This window comes from Halichoerus grypus, chromosome 5, assembly GCF_964656455.1.
Source record: "Halichoerus grypus chromosome 5, mHalGry1.hap1.1, whole genome shotgun sequence".
NCBI lineage: Eukaryota > Metazoa > Chordata > Mammalia > Carnivora > Phocidae > Halichoerus > Halichoerus grypus.
The window spans coordinates 153,382,568-153,400,564 of NC_135716.1; the positions used below are offsets into that span (position 1 = coordinate 153,382,568).

The window sequence follows — 17,997 nt, forward strand, 5'->3', positions numbered from 1 at the left end:
AGTGTTAATGGGGGGAGGGGAGGCTGTGTCATGAAGGCCTGCTGATACAGTCAGAATTTAGACAGAGACCTATCTCGAGGAAGTACTGGAAAAGGAGGATCCCAGCCTGAGGGAACAGCAAGAGCAGAGCCCTAAATTATTGATTAAGGAAGAGAAAGGCTGAAGCAGTGAGATCAAAGGGAGAGACTGTAAGCTATGAGATTAGAGAGGAGCAGGGAGGCCAGATAATATAGGGTCTTTTATACCTTGATAAGGGGCTTGGATTTTACTCTGAATGGGTGGGAAGCCAGAGGGGTCAGATAATTTGATTTATGTTTTAAAAGTTCCCAGGGCAAGCACAGAAGTGGGGAGACCTTATCAGGAGACTGTTGCAATTACCTGGGCGAGAGATGATGGTGGTTTAGACCAGGGACTGTGGTAGAAATGAAGAGGAGTGGCCAGATTTTGGATATCTCCTGCTGGCAGAGCCAACAGGATTTGCTGGTTGGTTGTATGGAAGGCGTGAGAGAAAGGAATCAAGGATGACTTCAGGGTTTGGGGCCTGATCCAAATGGAAGACTGAAGTAGGCATTTCTTGATAAGGCAGAGATAAAGAGGATACTTGTTTGGGTTTATGCACTTAGAAGAAAGAATGAGTAGTTCAGTTCTGGGCTTATAAATCTGAGTTACCTATTAGACATTCAAGTGGTGATGTCCAGCAAACAATTGGGTACAGGGTTTGAAGTTGAGGGGACAGGCCTGGGCTACAGATATACATCTAAGAGTCACCAGCAATGGCTGGTATTAAAGCCAGGAGACTGGATGAGATTGTCTAGGATGGGAGTATAGATAGAAAAGAGGAGAACTCTGGGTGCCTGGGTGGCTCAGTCATTGGGCGTCTGCCTTCGGCTCAGGTCATGATCCCAGAGTCCTGGGATCGAGTCCCACATTGGGCTCCCTGCATCGTGGGAGGCCTGCTTCTCCCTCTCCCACCGCCCCCGCTTGTGTTCCTGCTCTCGCTATCTCTCTCTGTCAAATAAATAAATAAAATCTTTAAAAAAAAAGAAAAGAAAAAGAAAAGATGAGAAATCTGTGGGTCAAATCCAAGGGTACTCCAAAGTTTAGAGGTCAAAGAGGGGAGGAGGAACAAGCAAAAGAGGAGCGAGCAGTGAGGTAGGAGAACCAAGGGAAAGCGGTGTCCCAAAAGGCACGTGAAGAAAGGCCGGGAGGAGGGAATGATAGGTTGAGTGTGATGTGGACTGAGGCTTGGTCACTGGATTTGGCAATAGGGGAAGTCCCTGGTGACCTTGATGAAAGCCATTTCAGAGGAAAGATTGGGGAAAAATCTGACTAGAGAGGGTTTGAGTGAGAACGAAAGGAGAGGAGGGTGACAACAAGGATAGATGTAAAGGGGAGTGGGACCAGTGGAAGGGTTCTTTAGAAGGTGGTCAATATTAACACATGTTTGTCTGTTGATGGGAATGATCCAGCAGAGAAAGAAAATGTGATGATGAGAGGGAGAGGAGACAACTGCAGGGACAGTGGGTGTCCTTAAGGAAGTAAGAGGGACTGGGATCCAGAGCATAAGTGCAGGAGTTCTCCTAGAGAAGCATGACAAATCACCCATAGCAACAGGAGAGAAGGCTCAAAAACGGGTACAGACACAGATGAGATGAGGTACATGAGAAGGCGGGAGCAGGTAGAAGTTATCTTCTGATGGCTCCATTTTCTCAATTAAATGAGAAGCAAAAATTAAGCAGAGAGAAGGCAAGAGGTAGACTCAACTAGGGTTGGAGTTTTGCTAGGACAGCATAATGAAAGAGAGAGGAGTAAGGGAATAGGTTGAGGGTACATACAAGGCAACAAAAATAACAGTGGGCCATGAAATCTGAGCTAGGTTAGGAGAGAAGTTAGGGCATGATGTGGTGAGGGACAGTGAAAAGCTGGTAAGACCAGTGGAGTATTGTCCCACTGCGGTTGGAATTGGGGCACTTAGAGGCAGTGAATTGGTGGCGTGAGGGAAGGATGCTTAAAATGGATATTAAAAAGGGGTACAGTTATTGGTAATGACAAGGTTTTGGGGATGAACTTCAGAGTCCCTGACTGAGGTAGGGTGGAAGACAACATTACTGGAAGAGAGAAGGTCTAAGAACCAAGAGAGCAGGAAATTGGAAGTGGTTCTCCGAGTGGGGTCCTTGGACCAGCAACACTGGCAACGCAAATCTTTGGGCTGCACTCTAGACCTACATGATCAGAAATTTGGAGGGTAGGGCCCAGAAATCTGGCCATCTCGGATGATTTGATGATGTTAAAGTTTGACCATTACTAGTATAGTGGATTTCGATGGATTGTGGGAGTTGGGGTCAGATTAGGGCAGTAGTTCTCAACCATGGCCACACAACTTTAGAATCACCAGGAGAGCTTTAAAACTCCCAGTGCCCAGGCTGTCCTCTAGAGTCAGTGAAATTGTAATCTGTCAGGGATGGGGACTTTGACGATATCAGTATTTTTCAGTTTGTCCTGTGATTCCAGTATGCGGGCAAGGTTGAGAACGACTAGATTATTCTATATACAGAGCGCTAAGGAATGACACAGTCCAGGTGATGACATCCTCCTGGGAGCCAGGGGACTTTTGTGGTGAGTGCAGTAAACAGAAAGCAAGATGACACTACTCCAGGTAGACGGGGCAGAATTTGGTGGTGAGGCTGATTGTGCTAGCAGTAAGGTATGACAGTATTATTAGGAGCATGTGGACCTCTGGAGTTTCCACTTCATACTTGCCAATGTGTCTTTCTCTTCTGGGAACCCAGAAGAAATGTAGTTTGGGAGAACAGACAGATCTATAAATGAAAGAAAGAGGGATGCTCACTGCCCACCAAACACACTCCATGGTGAATGCTGGCTTCCTTTGGGCATGCCCATGTCTAGGGAAGCAAGCACAGTCTGAGCCAAGTTCTGGCAAGGTCTCTGTTGATCCGCCGCTTCCAACCAGTGAGCTCCTTGGCCAGGCCAGGCTTTTCCCCAGCTGGTTTCTTTTCTCATGGAAGCACAAGCGGCTTTTCATGTATCAGGCATCTTGGCCTCCACGTCCAGCCCAGATGCCTTGGGAGTTCAGATAAGAGAAGGAACACAATTAGCTTTGGAGGAAGATGTACCCTAAGAATTTAGGAGGCAACTTCTAGCAGAAAGGGAGGGGTTTGAGAGCAGTATAATATGTGCTTAATAAATGTAGATAATAAACCCAGGGATGAGGAGAATTATTGAATTTGGGGGAATGGGGAGATTATCAGGTACTGGGGAAAAGGAGTAAGGATGATCGTATAGTCATCATTTATGGTTTGGCCTTTATGCAGGAAGACTTGAGTGGGGGAGATTCTCTCATATAATAAAACAACACTAAGGCCAAAGAGAAGGATTATCACATGGTGGTGATGGGGCACTAAGGGATTATCACACACAGGTGGATGGGAGAGATTGCCAGACACTGGAGTCTGACCATACCCTGATGGTCACTTAAGATTCCAGATTAACCCACACAGGTGCATAAGGGTCCAAGGACATAAAGGTCAGGTGATTTTATATAGGAAGAGCTTGGTCTCTAAGCATAGGGTAGAATGCTAGTGGTGGGGGGAAGGAATTATCAAGTACATACATGCCCAGAATCACTAAGACCCTTGAGAACATATCTGGACCGTGGATAAGTTAAGGCGGATACCATCTGAAAGGAGGGGACACACAAATGAAATATGTCTGTCATAGCAGCATTATTTTATTATTTTTTTTTTAAAAGATTTTATTTATTTATTTGACAGAGACACAGCGAGAGAGGGAACACAAGCAGGGAGAGTGGGAGAGGGAGAAGCAGGCTTCCCGCCGAGCAGGGAGCCCGATGTGGGGCTCGATCCCAGGACCCTGGGATCATGACCTGAGCCGAAGGCAGACGCTTAACGACTGAGCCACCCAGGCGCCCCAGTAGCATTGTTTTAAAGGGACCTCCCTCCAGAGGTGCCTCAGGAATTCTGAGCTCTAAGACTCAGAATTAATTTGAAAGGTGACACCAATGTAGCTCTTTCTCTGCATCCAGGGAAAGGGCAGAAGTGGTCGGAGGAGAAATTGTCCTGAGGGTCCCGCCCCCGTCCTCAGGCCAGGAGCTGTAACTGGCCGGGACTTTTCACCTTTAAAGCAATAGGCAAGTGGGCAGGAGGAAGGTGCCACTGTCTTTCTGTTCATCAGGAGTTCAGACGGGGACACCTGACACAAAAAGTGCAGGCACCTTTTGCGGCTCTCACGTGGTCATTCTCTGCCCTAGCAGTTCCTTGTTCTCGAGGGCAGGCTGCAAAATTATTCAGCATTCCTAAGTGAACATGCTTGATTAAGTTTCAATTTTAGCAACTTGCTAGGTGAACAGGGGAGGCTGTTTCATTGTTGGGGCAGGGGAGGGAAGAACTGGAATAAAAGCTGGGCTCTGGACCCTCAGCCCACATCACACAAATCTAGACACAGCAGCACCACACGGGACGAGGGAGGTGGCAAAGGGTCAAGGGTGAAAAGTAAGAGCTGCTGATGTGGCGAGTCCCCCTTGCCTACTCCATGGCCCATACCTTTCTTTTACACCAGCTCTGCAGGGTGGGGTGGGGAGGGGGCACTGGTTCATTAATTTAAGCCTTCCTTTCTTTCCACAGCATTCCTCAGCCTGTGGGTTTTCAGCCAAAGCTCTTCAGAGCGGGTTTCTGCGTTTCATTCGTTCACTCATTCACTCATTCATTCTCATGCCATTCCATCCCTCTTCCAGGGATATCTCATTCACTTCCGCAGCTTTAGTTGTGATAGAAATGTTAGTGACTCTAACTCTATCACCTGCCCAGACCTCTCTTCTGAATTCCATCCTGGGAAAGCTGCCCGTACCCTCAACTTCACCAGGATTCCCCCACAGACACCTAAAATGCAGTATGTCAAAAGCGGAACTCATTCTCTCTCCCCTTCACCTTAATTTGTCCTTCCATCTCAGTGGATGGTCCTTCTGTTCACCCTGCCGCTCAGTCTATCCTGGAGCTACTCTTTATTCTCCACTCGAGAGCCATACTGCTCTTTCTAAAGTACAAATCTGCCGTGTTTCCTAAAACTTAAAACTCTTCGATGGTTTCCCATTGTCTTTAGGATTCGGTCCAAGCTCCTTAACAAGGCTGATAAAAGCCCCACATGTCTGGCTCTTGCCTACTTATCCTGCATAATCTCTTGTCACTGTTTCATTTATCCATTCATTCAGTGACCATGCATTGAGTGCTTGCTACGGGCCAGACTGTATTCCAACTGGTGGGATATAGCAGTGAACAAAATGGATCTCTGCCATCTTGGAGCTCTAGCTATCCTGCTTTACGTTCTGTTCCCCTCTCACCTCTGGGCCAATATATACAAAGTTTATTCTGCCTAGAAAGCTCATTGTCTTCCTTCTACCAGAATGTCTACCTACTCCAGTTCCCCCTGACTAGCTAACTCCTACTCATCATTTAGGTCTCTCTCGCTCTCCAGACTAGGTTAGGTTCCCCTAACTACATGCTTCCAAAGCAACTTGCACCAGCCCCATCAAAGCACTCAACTACATTTTCTTTTAACTGCTTTTTAAGCTGTCTGTATTGCCATAAGACAATACATTCTTTGAAGGCAGTTTTCGACATCATCTTGTGGTATCCTTAGTGCCTAGCATTGTGGAATTCTGCGAACATTCATCTTGCCATCCAAATGTACTCTTCTTTTAAAATTTTTTTATTTCCTGTTCGTATGAATGGTGTTACCCATTGCTCACAGGCACCCAACTTAGAAACTTTATCATGAATTTATTTCTTCTCACTTGCCCATACATAAAAATCTTAGCTAAGTCCAACAGATCCTCTAGCTCTGTCATCTCTCTTTAGTTTATCCCCTCTTCTTTATTCTCACTGTTACTTTCCAGTTCAAGTCCTCAGCTTTCTTGTCTTTTTAAAATACATCTTTATTGAGGTGTCATTTACATACCACACAACAGACTCATTTAAAATGCAATGATTTGGATATATTCAGAGAGAGTTGTGCAGCTATCACGCAATGGATTTTAGAACATTTTCATCACCACCCTCCAAAAAAACCATACCTTCAAGCTATCACCCCCAATCCTTTTATTCCCCACAGTCCTACCAACTACTAATCTACTTTCTGCCTCTACAAGTTTGCCTATTCTGGAGCTTTCATATAAATGGAACCAAACAAAACACGGCCTTTTGTGTGACATATTCAAGGTTCATCCATATTATAGCATGTATCAGTAATTCATGCCTATTTTTTTCCAGCTTTATTGAGATGTAAGTGATATATAACATTGCATAAGTTTAAGGTATACATTTATACCTTAATTTGATGCACACATATTACAAAATAGTTACCACAGTAGGGTTAGTTAACATCTCCATCACCTCATATAATTACCATTTCTTTTTTGTGGTGAGAACATTTAAGACTGACTCCTTTAGCAACTTTCAAGTATATAATATAGCATTGTTAACTATAATCATCATGCTTTCCCAGATTTTTGTACCATTTGCCCAACATCTCTCCATTTCCCCCACCCACCAGCCCCTGGAAATCCCCATTCTAATGTCTGTTTCTATGAGTTTGGCTTATTTATTTATTTATTTATTTATTTATTTATTTAGTCACCTCTACCCCCAACATGAAGCTCAAACTCATGACCCCGAGATCAAGAGTCGCATGCTCTACCAACTGAGCCAGCCAGGCGCCCCCGAGTTTGACTTTTTTAGATTCCACATATAAGTGATATCCTACAGTATTTGTCTTTCTCTATCCGACTTATTTCACTTAGCATAACGCTTTCAAGGTCCATCCATGTTATTGCAAATGACAGGATTTCCTTCTTTTTTTATGGTTGAATACTATTACGCTGTACATGTATGCAGCACATTTTGTTTATCCGTTCATCTGTTGATGGACACTTAAGTTGCTTCTCTGTCTTGGCTATTGTGAATAATGCTGCAATAAACATGAGAGTGCAGATATCTCTTTGAGATCCTGATTTCATTTCCTTTGGCTATATACTGAGACGTAGAATTGCTGGATCATATGATACTGTATTTTTAATTTTTTGAGGAACCTCCATACTGTTTTCCGTAGTAGCTCTGCCAAGTTACATCCCCACCAACAGTGTCCGAGGATTCCCTTTTCTCCACATCCTCCCCAACACTTGTTACCTCTTGTCTTTTTGGTGACAGTCATTCTAACAGGTGTGAGATGATATCTCATTGTTGCTTTAATTTGCATTTCCCTGATGATTAGTGATGTTGAGAACATTTCATGTACTTATTGGGCATTTGTATGTCTTCTTTGGAAGAATATTCAGATCCTCTGCTCAACTTTTAATCAGATTTTTTTTCAGCTCTTGAGTTGTATGAGTTCCTTATATATTTTGGATGTTAACCCCTTATCCAATATATGATTTGTAAATATCTTCTCCCACTCAGTATGTTACCTTTTCATTTTGTTGATGGTTTCTTTTGCAGTGCAGAAACTTTTTTTAGTTTGATGAGTCCCACTTACTTATTTTTGCTTTTGTTGCTTGTGCTTCTGGTGTCATACCTAAAAAATTATTGCCAAGAACAACATTAAGGAGCATTTTCTCTGTTTTCTCCCAGGAATTTTATGGTTTCAGAGCTTACATTTAAGTCTTTAGTCCATTTAGAGTTAAAATTTGTGAGCACTGTAAGATAGCAGTCCAATTTCATTCTTCTGCATGTGATTATCCAGTTTTCCCACCAAAGTTTATTGAAGAGACTATCCTTTCTACGTTGTAGAGTAGTCTGAGATCCCTTGTCAAATATTAGTTGACTGTTTATGTGAGGGTTTATTTCTGGGCTCTCAGTCCTGTTTCATTGTTCCGTGTGTCTATTTTCATGCCAGTACCATATAGTTTTGATTACTATAGCCTTGTAGATAGATTGACGTCAGGAAGTGTGATGCCTCCAGCTCTGTTCTTTCTCAGGATTGCTTTGACTATTCAGTGTCCTTTGTATTTTCATACAAATTTTAGGATTGTTTGTTCTATTTCTGTGAAAAATGCCATTGGAATTTTGATGGAGATTGCATTAAATGTATAGGTGGCTTTGCGGAGTATGGACATTTTACTAATATTAATTCTTCTGATCCATGAACATGGGTTATCTTTCCATTTATTTGTGTCTTTTTCAATTTCTTTCATCAAAGTCTTATAGTTTTCAGTGTACAACTCTTTCACCTCCTTGGTTAAAGTTATTCTTAGGGCGCCTGGGTGGCTCAGATGGTTGAGCGTCTGCCTTCGGCTCAGGTCATGATCTCAGGGTCCTGGGATCGAGTCCCGCATCGGGTTCCCTGCTCAGTGCAGAGCCTGCTTCTCCCTCTCCCTCTGCCACTCCCTCTGCTTGTGCTCTTCTGTCTATCTCTCTGTCAAATAAATAAATAAAATCTTTAAAAAAAAAAAGTTATTCTTAAGTATTTTATTGTTTTTGATGCTATTGGATATGGAATTGTTTTCTTTATTTCTTTTTCGGATATTCCATTGTTAGTGCATAGAAATGCAACCAATTTCTATATGTTGATTTTGTATCTTGTAACCTTACTGATTTTGTTGATTTGTTCTAAAAGGTTTTTTTGGTGGAGTCTTTAGGATTTCCCTTATATGGGATCATATCATCTGCAAATAGACAGTTTTACTTCTTCCTTTCTAATTTGGATGAATTTTACTTCTTTTTCTTGTCTGAATGTTCTAGCTAAGGCTTTCAGTACGATGTTGAATAGGAGTGGTGAGAATGGGCATCCTTGTATCCTTCCTGATCTTAGGGGAGAAGCTTTGAATCTTTTGCCATTGAGTATGATGTTAGCTGTGAGCTGGTCATATGGCCTTTATTATGTTGGGGTATGTCTCTGTTATACTCAGTTTGTTTAGAAAATTTTAAAAAGCTTTATTCATTTATTTTAGAGAGAGAGAGCACGCAGGGAGGGCAGAGGGAGAGGGGGAGGGGAAACCTGAGCAGACTCCAGCCGAGTGCAGTGCCCGACAGGGACTGGGGTTGGGGGTGAGGGTGGGCTGGGTTTGGAGCCTGAGGCGGGGCTCAATTTCACCACCCTGAGATTAGACCTGAGCAGGAAACCAAGAGTCAGACGCTTAACTGACTGGGCCATCCAGGCACTCCAAGAGAATTTTTATCATTAAAGGATGGTGTATTTTGTCAAATGCTTTTTCTGCATCTATTGAGATGATTATATGATTTTATCTTTTATTCTATTAATGTAGTTTATCAGATTTATTGATTTGTGTATGTTAAACCATCCTTGCAAACCAGGGATTAATCCCACTTGATCAGGGTGTGTGATCCTTTTTTTAAATGCTGTTGAATTCAGTTTGATAATATTTTGAGAATTTTTCCATCTATATTCATCAAGGATATCAGCTTGTAGTTTTCTTTTCTTATAGTGTCCTTATCTGGCTTTGGTATCAAGCTAGTGTTGGCCTTATAAAATTCATTTGGGAGTGTTTCCTCCTCTTCAATTTTTTGGCAGAGTTTGAGAAAGATTGGTATTAATGCTTCTTTAAATGTTTGGTACTTCATGTACCAGCCATTTTATGGCTGAATACTATTTCATTGTATGGATAAATTACATTTTGTTTATCCATTCATCACTTGATGAATATCTGGGTTCTTTCCACCTTTGGCTATTATGAATAATGCTTCTATGAGCATTTGTGATAAATTTCTGTGTGGACATATGTTTTCAGTTCTTTGGGGCATAAACCTAGGAGTCAGAATTGCTGGATCAGATGGTAACTCTATGTTTAACTTTTTGGGGAATTGTCAGACTACTTTCCAAAGTGGTTGCACCATTTTACATTCCCAGTAGGAATTTATTAGTGTTCTAATTCTCCATTTCCTCACCAACATTTGTTATCTGACTTTTTGATGATAGCCACCCTAGTGGGTGTTAAGTAGAATCTCATTGTGGTTTTGCTGTGCATTTCCCTGATAGCTAATGATATTGAGCATCTTTTCACGTGTTTATTGAATTTTCATATATCTTCTTTAGAGAAATAGCTATTCAAATCCTTCACCCATTTTAATATTGGGTTATTCTTTTTATTATTGAGTTTACTTCTTTCTTCCCAATCTGGATGTCTTTTATTTTATTTTCTTGCCTAATTGCTCTGACTAGACTCTCCAGTACAATGTTGAACACAGTGGTGAGAGTGGACTTCTTGTCTTGTTTTTTGATACTCCCAATCTTTCATCATTGAGGAAGTTCCCTTCTATTCCTAGTTTCTTGAGTGTTTTTATCATGAAGGGCTGCTGAATTTGTCAAATGCTTTTTTCCTCCATCTATGAGATGATCATTTGGTTTTTGTCCTCTATTCTATTAATATGGTGTATTACATTGATGTTTTTCAACTGTTAAACAAACTTTGCATTCCTGTTTAGTTATGGTGCATAATCTTTCCTATTTAGATGTTGCTGGATTTGCTATAATTTTATTCGGGATTTTTGTGCATATATTTATAAAGGATCTGTAATTTTATTTTCTTATGATCCATTTGCCTGGTTTGGTAATATTATCTTCACAGAATGACTTGGGAAGCGTTCCCTCCTCTTCTATGTTTTGGAAGAGTTTGTGAAGGATTGGTATTAATTTTTCTTTAAAATTTCGGGAGAATTCACCAGTGAAGCCACCTGGAGTTGGGTTTTTCTTTGTGGGAAGTTTTAAAATTACTAATTCAATTTCTTTACTTGTTATAGGTCTACTCAGATTTTCTTTCTTTTTAAGTCACTTTTGGTAGTTTGCATTTTTCTAGAAATTTGTCCATTTTATCTAAGTTATCTACTTTTTTGGTATACAGTTGTTTACTGTATTCACTAATAGTGCTTTTTTTTTAAAATTTCTGCAAGGCTGGTAGTGATGTCTCCTCTTTAATTCCTAGATTTTGGTAATTTGAGTATTTTCTCCTTTTTTCTTATTCAGTCTAGCTAAAGGTTTGTCCATTTGTTGATCTTTCTGAAGAACCACTTTTTGGTTTTGTTGAGTTTTTCCTTTGTTTTTTAATTCTATATTTCATTTATTTTATTGCCTAATCTTTATTATTTCCTTCCTTCTCTTTGCTTTGGGTTTAGTTTGCTTTCCTTTTTCCAGTTTCTTAAGCTGAAAGGTTAGGTTATTGATCTGAGATATTTCTTCTTCTTCTTCTTTTTTTTTTTTTAAGATTTTATTTATTTATTCATGAGAGACAGAGAGAGAGAGAGAGAGGCAGAGGGAGAAGCAGGCTCCCAAGGAGCAGGGAGCCCAATGTGGGACTCGATCCCAGGACGCTGGGATCATGACCTGAGCCGAAGGCAGACGCTTAACCATCTGAGCCACCCAGGTGCCTGAGATATTTCTTCTTTTTAAAGTACAGATGTTTAGAGCTATAAATTTCCCTCTGAGCACTGCTTTAGCTGCATCTCTTAAGTTTTGGTGTGTTGTGTTATCATTTTCATTCATATCAATTTCTAATTTCCTTTTTGATTTCTTCTTTGATACCTCCTTATTTATCTTTAACTGTAGCTAAGAAACATATCCACTATTTCCCTTTCTAGTTGATATTACATTTTGCTGCCTGACTAGTCTTAAGAAGAACAGTTTAGTTTAATAAACATTTCTTGAGTGCCTACTATGTTCAAGCTGAGGGTTGGGAATACAAAAATGGTTAAGATAGTTCCTGCACTGAAGTAATTCACAGTACAGTGGGAGAGATGACCCTGAAATAGGTAAGTGTAATATATGTTGATAAATTCAATGACAGACTTATGTTTAAAGTTCAAAAGAGTACAGAAAAGGAAGTAATTAGCTCTGTTTAACAGAGTAAATCTTACAATAGAGATAATTACTGAGCAGGGCTTTTAAGGACAAATAGTAACTCATTAGTTAGGCAAAATCATGAAAGATCATTTCCCAGGCAGTGGAAACAGTATGCGTAGACTTAGAGTTGTGAAACAAAATATGATATTCAAGACCACCCTTTCTCCCATCCTCAGTCTATGAGATTCTGATGAAGTAGAGTCCACCCCTCACTCCAGGGTAATGGATGTGACCCAGGCATAAGACAATTAGAGCATTATGTTGCCCTGGCCAAGGTGATTGGTTCAGGATGGCACAAATCAAAGCCAAAAGGAGGTACTGGGACTTCAACAGGGATTTTGAATAAAACCATTTACCTTTCCGCAGTGGAAAGTGCCTAATGAACAGCTAAAAACCCAAGTTATCCTCATGCAGTTGAAACTAGGGAAATGGATGAGAGCCAAGGGAGAGTGTCTGGCACATAATGGGAACTCAAAAAATATTCATTTAATAAATGAATGAATGCACAATGTGTCGAACAGAATCCTGAGGAATACCAGGAATTCCCAGCTGAAAGACATCTCAGCTTCCTCTGATCTCCCACAACCTCTCAGAATTGTTCTTATGGTGTTTAACGCCTTTGATTTCATAGTATAGTTATCTATAAATCTACATTATCTGTTCTCTTAGGATCTAATGCTTTCCTGATCCTAACTATTGAATATATATACCCTACCCCTTCAGCATCAACTTTTATCACTTCAGCAGTATTTTAAAACTTGAACATGCCATATACACTTGATTCTGTCCTTCTCATATTCTAATCCCTCTTCTAGAACACTTCAATTCAACAAGCACTTTTTGAGAACTAACCAAGTGCCCATTACTTACAAAGTGAGATCCATTAGTGGAGGGTAATATCAACTTAAGAGTGATCATCAGCACTTTTTAATGAAATGCAATAGAATAGAGTAAGACAGAAAATTGTAGAGTGCATCACATAAAAAGGATAGTGCTATCTTTGTGAAACTTTTGTTTCAGTTAGTGAGTGTGTGTGCTGAGTTACATTGTAAAACATATTTTTAAATATAAATCATAGTGTAAAAAGTTGAAGGCCACCACTCTAAGACACCCATATATATGTATATATTTTAAAGATTTTATTTATTTGACAGAGAGAGATACAGCGAGGGAACACAAGCATGGGGAGTGGGAGAGGGAGAAGCAGGCTTCCCATGGAGCAGGGAGCCCAATGCAGGGCTCGATCCCAGGACCCTGGGATCATGACCTGAGCCAAAGGCAGACGCTTAACCGACTGAGCCGCCCAGGCACCCCTCTAAGACACTCATATTACCAAGATGAACAGGTCTTTGGTATGTAACTCAACAACTAAGAATGCCCGTGAACTTCCCTCCCTGTATCTCTAGCCAAAATTTTGAGACTTTGTCCCCAAGCCCAAACTCCGAAGAAAGATCACAAATCAGGTTAGAGTCCTTACTTCTGTTGCAGCAACAACATTTTAAAAAATCCCCAAAACTGTCCTTTCAAATCTAACACACAACCTGGCTCATAGCAGTTTGCTGCTGTTAATTGTGCTACTTGTAATAACAGCAATTATTTGGCACTTGGTGTTTGCCAGGCATTATTCTAAGCTCTTTACATGTATTATCATATTTACTTCTTATAATAATCCTAGAGGTAGGCAATATTATTGCCACTTTCATTTTATAGATTGGGGAGATTGAGGCACAGATATATTGACTCAATTTCCCCAAAGCCACATAGCTAGGAGATGGTGGAGCTATTTGAACCCATGTAGTCTAGCATTTCAGCCCATGCTCTTAATCACTAAGATCTATGGCTTTCCAAGTGGGCTTCACTATTGGACAGACACATGCATGTCTCAAGGAACAGCTCTTCTGGATTGGGCTCGAGTAGCTACTTCCTGAAGAATATTCTTTACGCTGTAGCTCCTATCTTTCCTAACCATCCATTTTGATAAAGAATAGCCTAATTTATTTGGCCCTGGGTTCAATGTTAATCGGCAGGTTGGTTTAGACTCTCACTAGTTCCCTTGGAGAGAGAAAAGGAGGAAAATGAGGCCAAAGATGCATTTCAATTTTTAAGGTTATTTTTAAAAAGCAAGATGATGGGGGAAGACAGCATATATCTGTCTCTTGAAAGGAATGAGCCTCTGTCTCTTGCCCGTGGTTTTCTCTGACTTTGAAGCTCTGCTTCCTGCTGGAGCCTCCGAGCTCTCTCTGCACTGGGCGCTCTCTCAGCCCACGTGCTCCTGTTGAAGGTGATGAGGACAAAATTGGGCCAGGTCGCCAAAAGGACCCCCATCCTTTGTTCTCAGTGAATGCTCTCTCTTTCTGAAAATCCTCAGCTTTATCTAAGAAAGGGAAAGGGCAGACCTTATTTCATTAGAAGAAAGGAAGAGGGTCTGGGAGACTGTTCCTTCCCCAAGTATTCGGTGAGTTGCTAAATAACAGGGGGAAGAGTCAGAGAAAGGACAAAAAAATAAAAAAATAAAAAATAAAAAAAAATAAAATGACACAACGGAGCTCTGAGTCTTTCTCCTATCAGGTTTTACAGAGGGGCAATAGATTTTCTTCATTGCCAGTCCTGACTTATCACAGCCTTGTTTTTAATGAGGTATAATAAGGGGAACATTTTGTAACAACACGGTTCCCCTATTTTATCCTGCAAACAGCTGTGTCATGCTTGTGGCTGGAAGAATGAATCATATCTCTGCCCGCATATGCTAACTCCCATGTAATTACCCCAGCATCTTAAATAAAGCAGGTCCTAAACCTGTCGCTCACATTACAAGCAAACGGTGCAGACCTCGTAACTGGGGCCTCTATCATTACAATTAATTTATCACAGAAGCAACTGAGATTAGAGGCTAGAATTAAAACCCAGAGCATGGCGAGTCACCGTAGTGACACTGAAAAACAGGCTCTTGAGAGCTGGCGGGCTCCAACGGCAGCCTGACTAATGCCTTTCCTGGGGAAAAGCAGCCTTAGTTGGATTTTGTTTTCTTTACATTTTTTCCCACTCCAAGATTTTACTAAAGTGATTTCCCTGGCTCTCTTGATTCAGAATGATGCTGGAAAGATTCTACCTGATACTTAGCCAGAACTCTGAGCAGGACTCACCATTTCCTCATTCTTAAACGACCACTGTCTCTCCACACGAACAGTCCCCCGAGACCGCCCGTTTGTTTTTGTTATTAGAAAGGAATTTCTCATGACATCAGTTTGTTTCCTTTCAGGGGGGGGCAGGAGACTGGGGGAAGGGGGAAAAGAGCCCAGAGCCTTTGCTTCAAATACAAAATGCTCTCCGCAGCGCCACAGGCTGCGGTTCTCAACCAGGGTTCCTCGACTGAACCTCAGGGACAGAAAAATGACTTGAGGGACTATTTTCTTAGTTCTCCCTAGGATGGTACAATTAGTCCGTCTAGACGGTACATTCTAAATGCATAAGAGAGACGTTAATTCATTACGTTGAAGGGACGGCTTAGGGCACCTGTGCTTACCCTGGTTGAAAAGGCTGACGGGTTCCGGTACAGCATTACTCAGAGAGCCCACCCGAGAACACTCTTCCAGGCCACCTGAGTCTGCCCCGCCCCCCATCCTAGTCACAGCCCGTCTCACTCATCCCCTCACGCGGGCTCCTTTAGTTAATGGGGTGGATAGTGCCTCCGCCAGCCATCCTGGCTGGCATCCCTATGCTATCTCCCCTGGGCCCATGGAAGTCTCCTACTTGATCCTTTATGCTCTCTTTCTTTGCCCATACGCCGGCTAGAACATCCAGCAGAGGATCCTGAACCCGAGGGGTTGATGAACCTGTATTCCCAAATCACTACTATGAAGCTACCCTCAGAACAGGGTTTGCTTGGTGTAGAAATTACCTTACCCTGACTAATAAACTCTAAAAGTGAAGCTGACGCAGCCCCTTCCTCAGGAGGCTCCACAGCTTGTGAAGGATAGGTGAGAAAGGAGAGTCTGGAGTCCAAGGCTGGGAAAACAGGTTCTGGATAGGGTAAGTGGCTTAGGACGGCAACGGCCTGCTGTGGGCCCAGACCCTCCACCTGGAAAAGGGAGCTCACAGCGTTGGGGGTTTCTTGGTCCTTGACATACTTGACAATTTCACCCGATAGGCTTTGGAAGGCTCAAGGGAGAAAAGGTAATGAGGGGGAAGTCTGAATATCTGATTCAAACAGAATAATAAACATGTATATGAAAGCAAACTATAAATCATAATATCGAATCAGATCAAGTTGCACTGCTGCTTACACATTTTGGCCTTCTCTCATCTGGTTACCTGTCTATTCTTGCTGACTGCTTGTTCTCCAGCTCCTTGGACATACCTTCATCAAACACCTTTGCAAGGTAATGGCTTGCCCATGAGCTTAGGAGCTCTTCAAGGTCAGGAGAAGAGCCTCATTCCACTCTACATCCCTTTAGCCAGCACAGGGCCTGGAACCCAGGACTAGCTCAGTATCTGCTGAATGAATGGGCACAAAACGTTGCACGTGTGTTTTTTGTTTTTAAAGATCTTATTTATTTATTTAAGAGAGAGAGAGCACAAGCAGGGGCAGCAGCAGAGGGAGAAGCAGGCTCCCCGCTGAGTGGAGAGCCCGACTAGGGGCTGGATCCCAGGACCCCGGGATCATGACCCGAGCCGAAGGCAGACGCTTAACCCACTGAGCCACCCAGGCCAACTAGGCACCCCAACGTTGCGCATGTTAATGTGATGAGTTTATCTTCTAACTCTACATGTTGGGATGCTATCTAAAGTAGTGCTGTTAATACTGCAGATGGTTCCTCCCCCATACTTACTTTCAGCTTTCTTTCTGATCTAGAGCGGGTATCTGCAAACTGCGCTTTGGTATTGAGCAGGGTGGAGCGGAGCTAACTGGCCCACAAAGAGATGGAACTGATCCCCTTGAAAGGTGTATGTTAATTAACACCACGATTGAATCAGCCACAGGCTATGCTAAGGACTAGCCCATTTCAGATCCCCTAGTACTCAAGTACCTCATGCTACCAGAAAAGAACTCCTTTTCTTCCTACAGAAGAACTGTTAGCTCCATATAAGCTATTCAAAATGCTTTGAAAAATCTGCAGTATAGAAAAGGGGAACAGGGGCGCTTGGGTGGCTCAGTCGGTTGAGCGTCTGCTTTCGGCTCAGGTCATGATCCCGGAGTCCTGGATTGAGCCTTGCATGGGGCTCCCTTCTTGGTGGGGAGCCTGATTCTCCCTCTGCCCTTCAGCTCGCTCGTGCTCTCTCGCTCTCACTCAAATAAATAAAAATCTTTAAAAAATAAAATTAAAAAATAAAATAAATAAAAGAGGAAGAGATCAGTACTAATATTGGTCTGATCTCCCTCTTTCCTTCAAATGTCTTTACTGTAGCCCTCTCTCCCTACTCCTCCTGCCCACTTGAGAAGGGAGCCTGCAGAGATCTCATCTAGACCAGTTTTGGTCTGGCTTACAGTGCATTCTTGGTTTAATCTCATTTTAAAAAATATTATTCCTCTATGGCAAAATGAATTGAGTCAGTTTGACATAGAAGTTAGGAGTGTGGGCGCTGGGGCACCTGGGTGGTGCAGTCGGTTGAGCATCCGACTCTTGGTTTCGGCTCAGGTCTGATCTCAGAGTTGTCAGATAGAGCCTCTCGTCAGGCTCCCCAGTCAGTGCAGAGTCAGCTTGGGTTTCTCTCTCCCTTTCCCTCTGCCCTTCCCCCTGCAAATAAATAAATAAATCTTAAAAAAAAAAAAAAAAAAAAAGAGTGTGGGCTCACAGTCAGACTGATTGGGTTCAAGTTCTAGTTCTGCTACTTATAAGTAGAGAAATCTTAGGAAAATTACTTAACCTCTTTAAGCCTCTGTTTTCTTATCTGTAAAATGGAGATGAAATAAAACCAAGTTCATAGGGATTGAAGCAGTGCATGCAAAACATTTGGTACAACGCTTGACAAATAACAAGCACCCAGGAAATGTTAGCTATCATTGTTTTGGTTTCCTATCTCTGGATTAACACCCATCTTCCTGATGAGAACAATGATCCTCTTCCTATTAAAGTCAGTCCGCCACATGTGCTCTGGATCCTATCCCTTCTTGCCTTT

The 17,997-nt window shown here is 42.1% G+C and overlaps 1 protein-coding gene across 2 annotated transcripts in view; it reads right to left on the reverse strand.

Moving 5' to 3' along the window:
* RNF220 (ring finger protein 220) overlaps positions 1-17,997 on the reverse strand; it is a 214,319-nt gene that overhangs the window by 137,271 nt on the left and 59,051 nt on the right. The gene's annotated exons all lie outside the window — the stretch shown is intronic.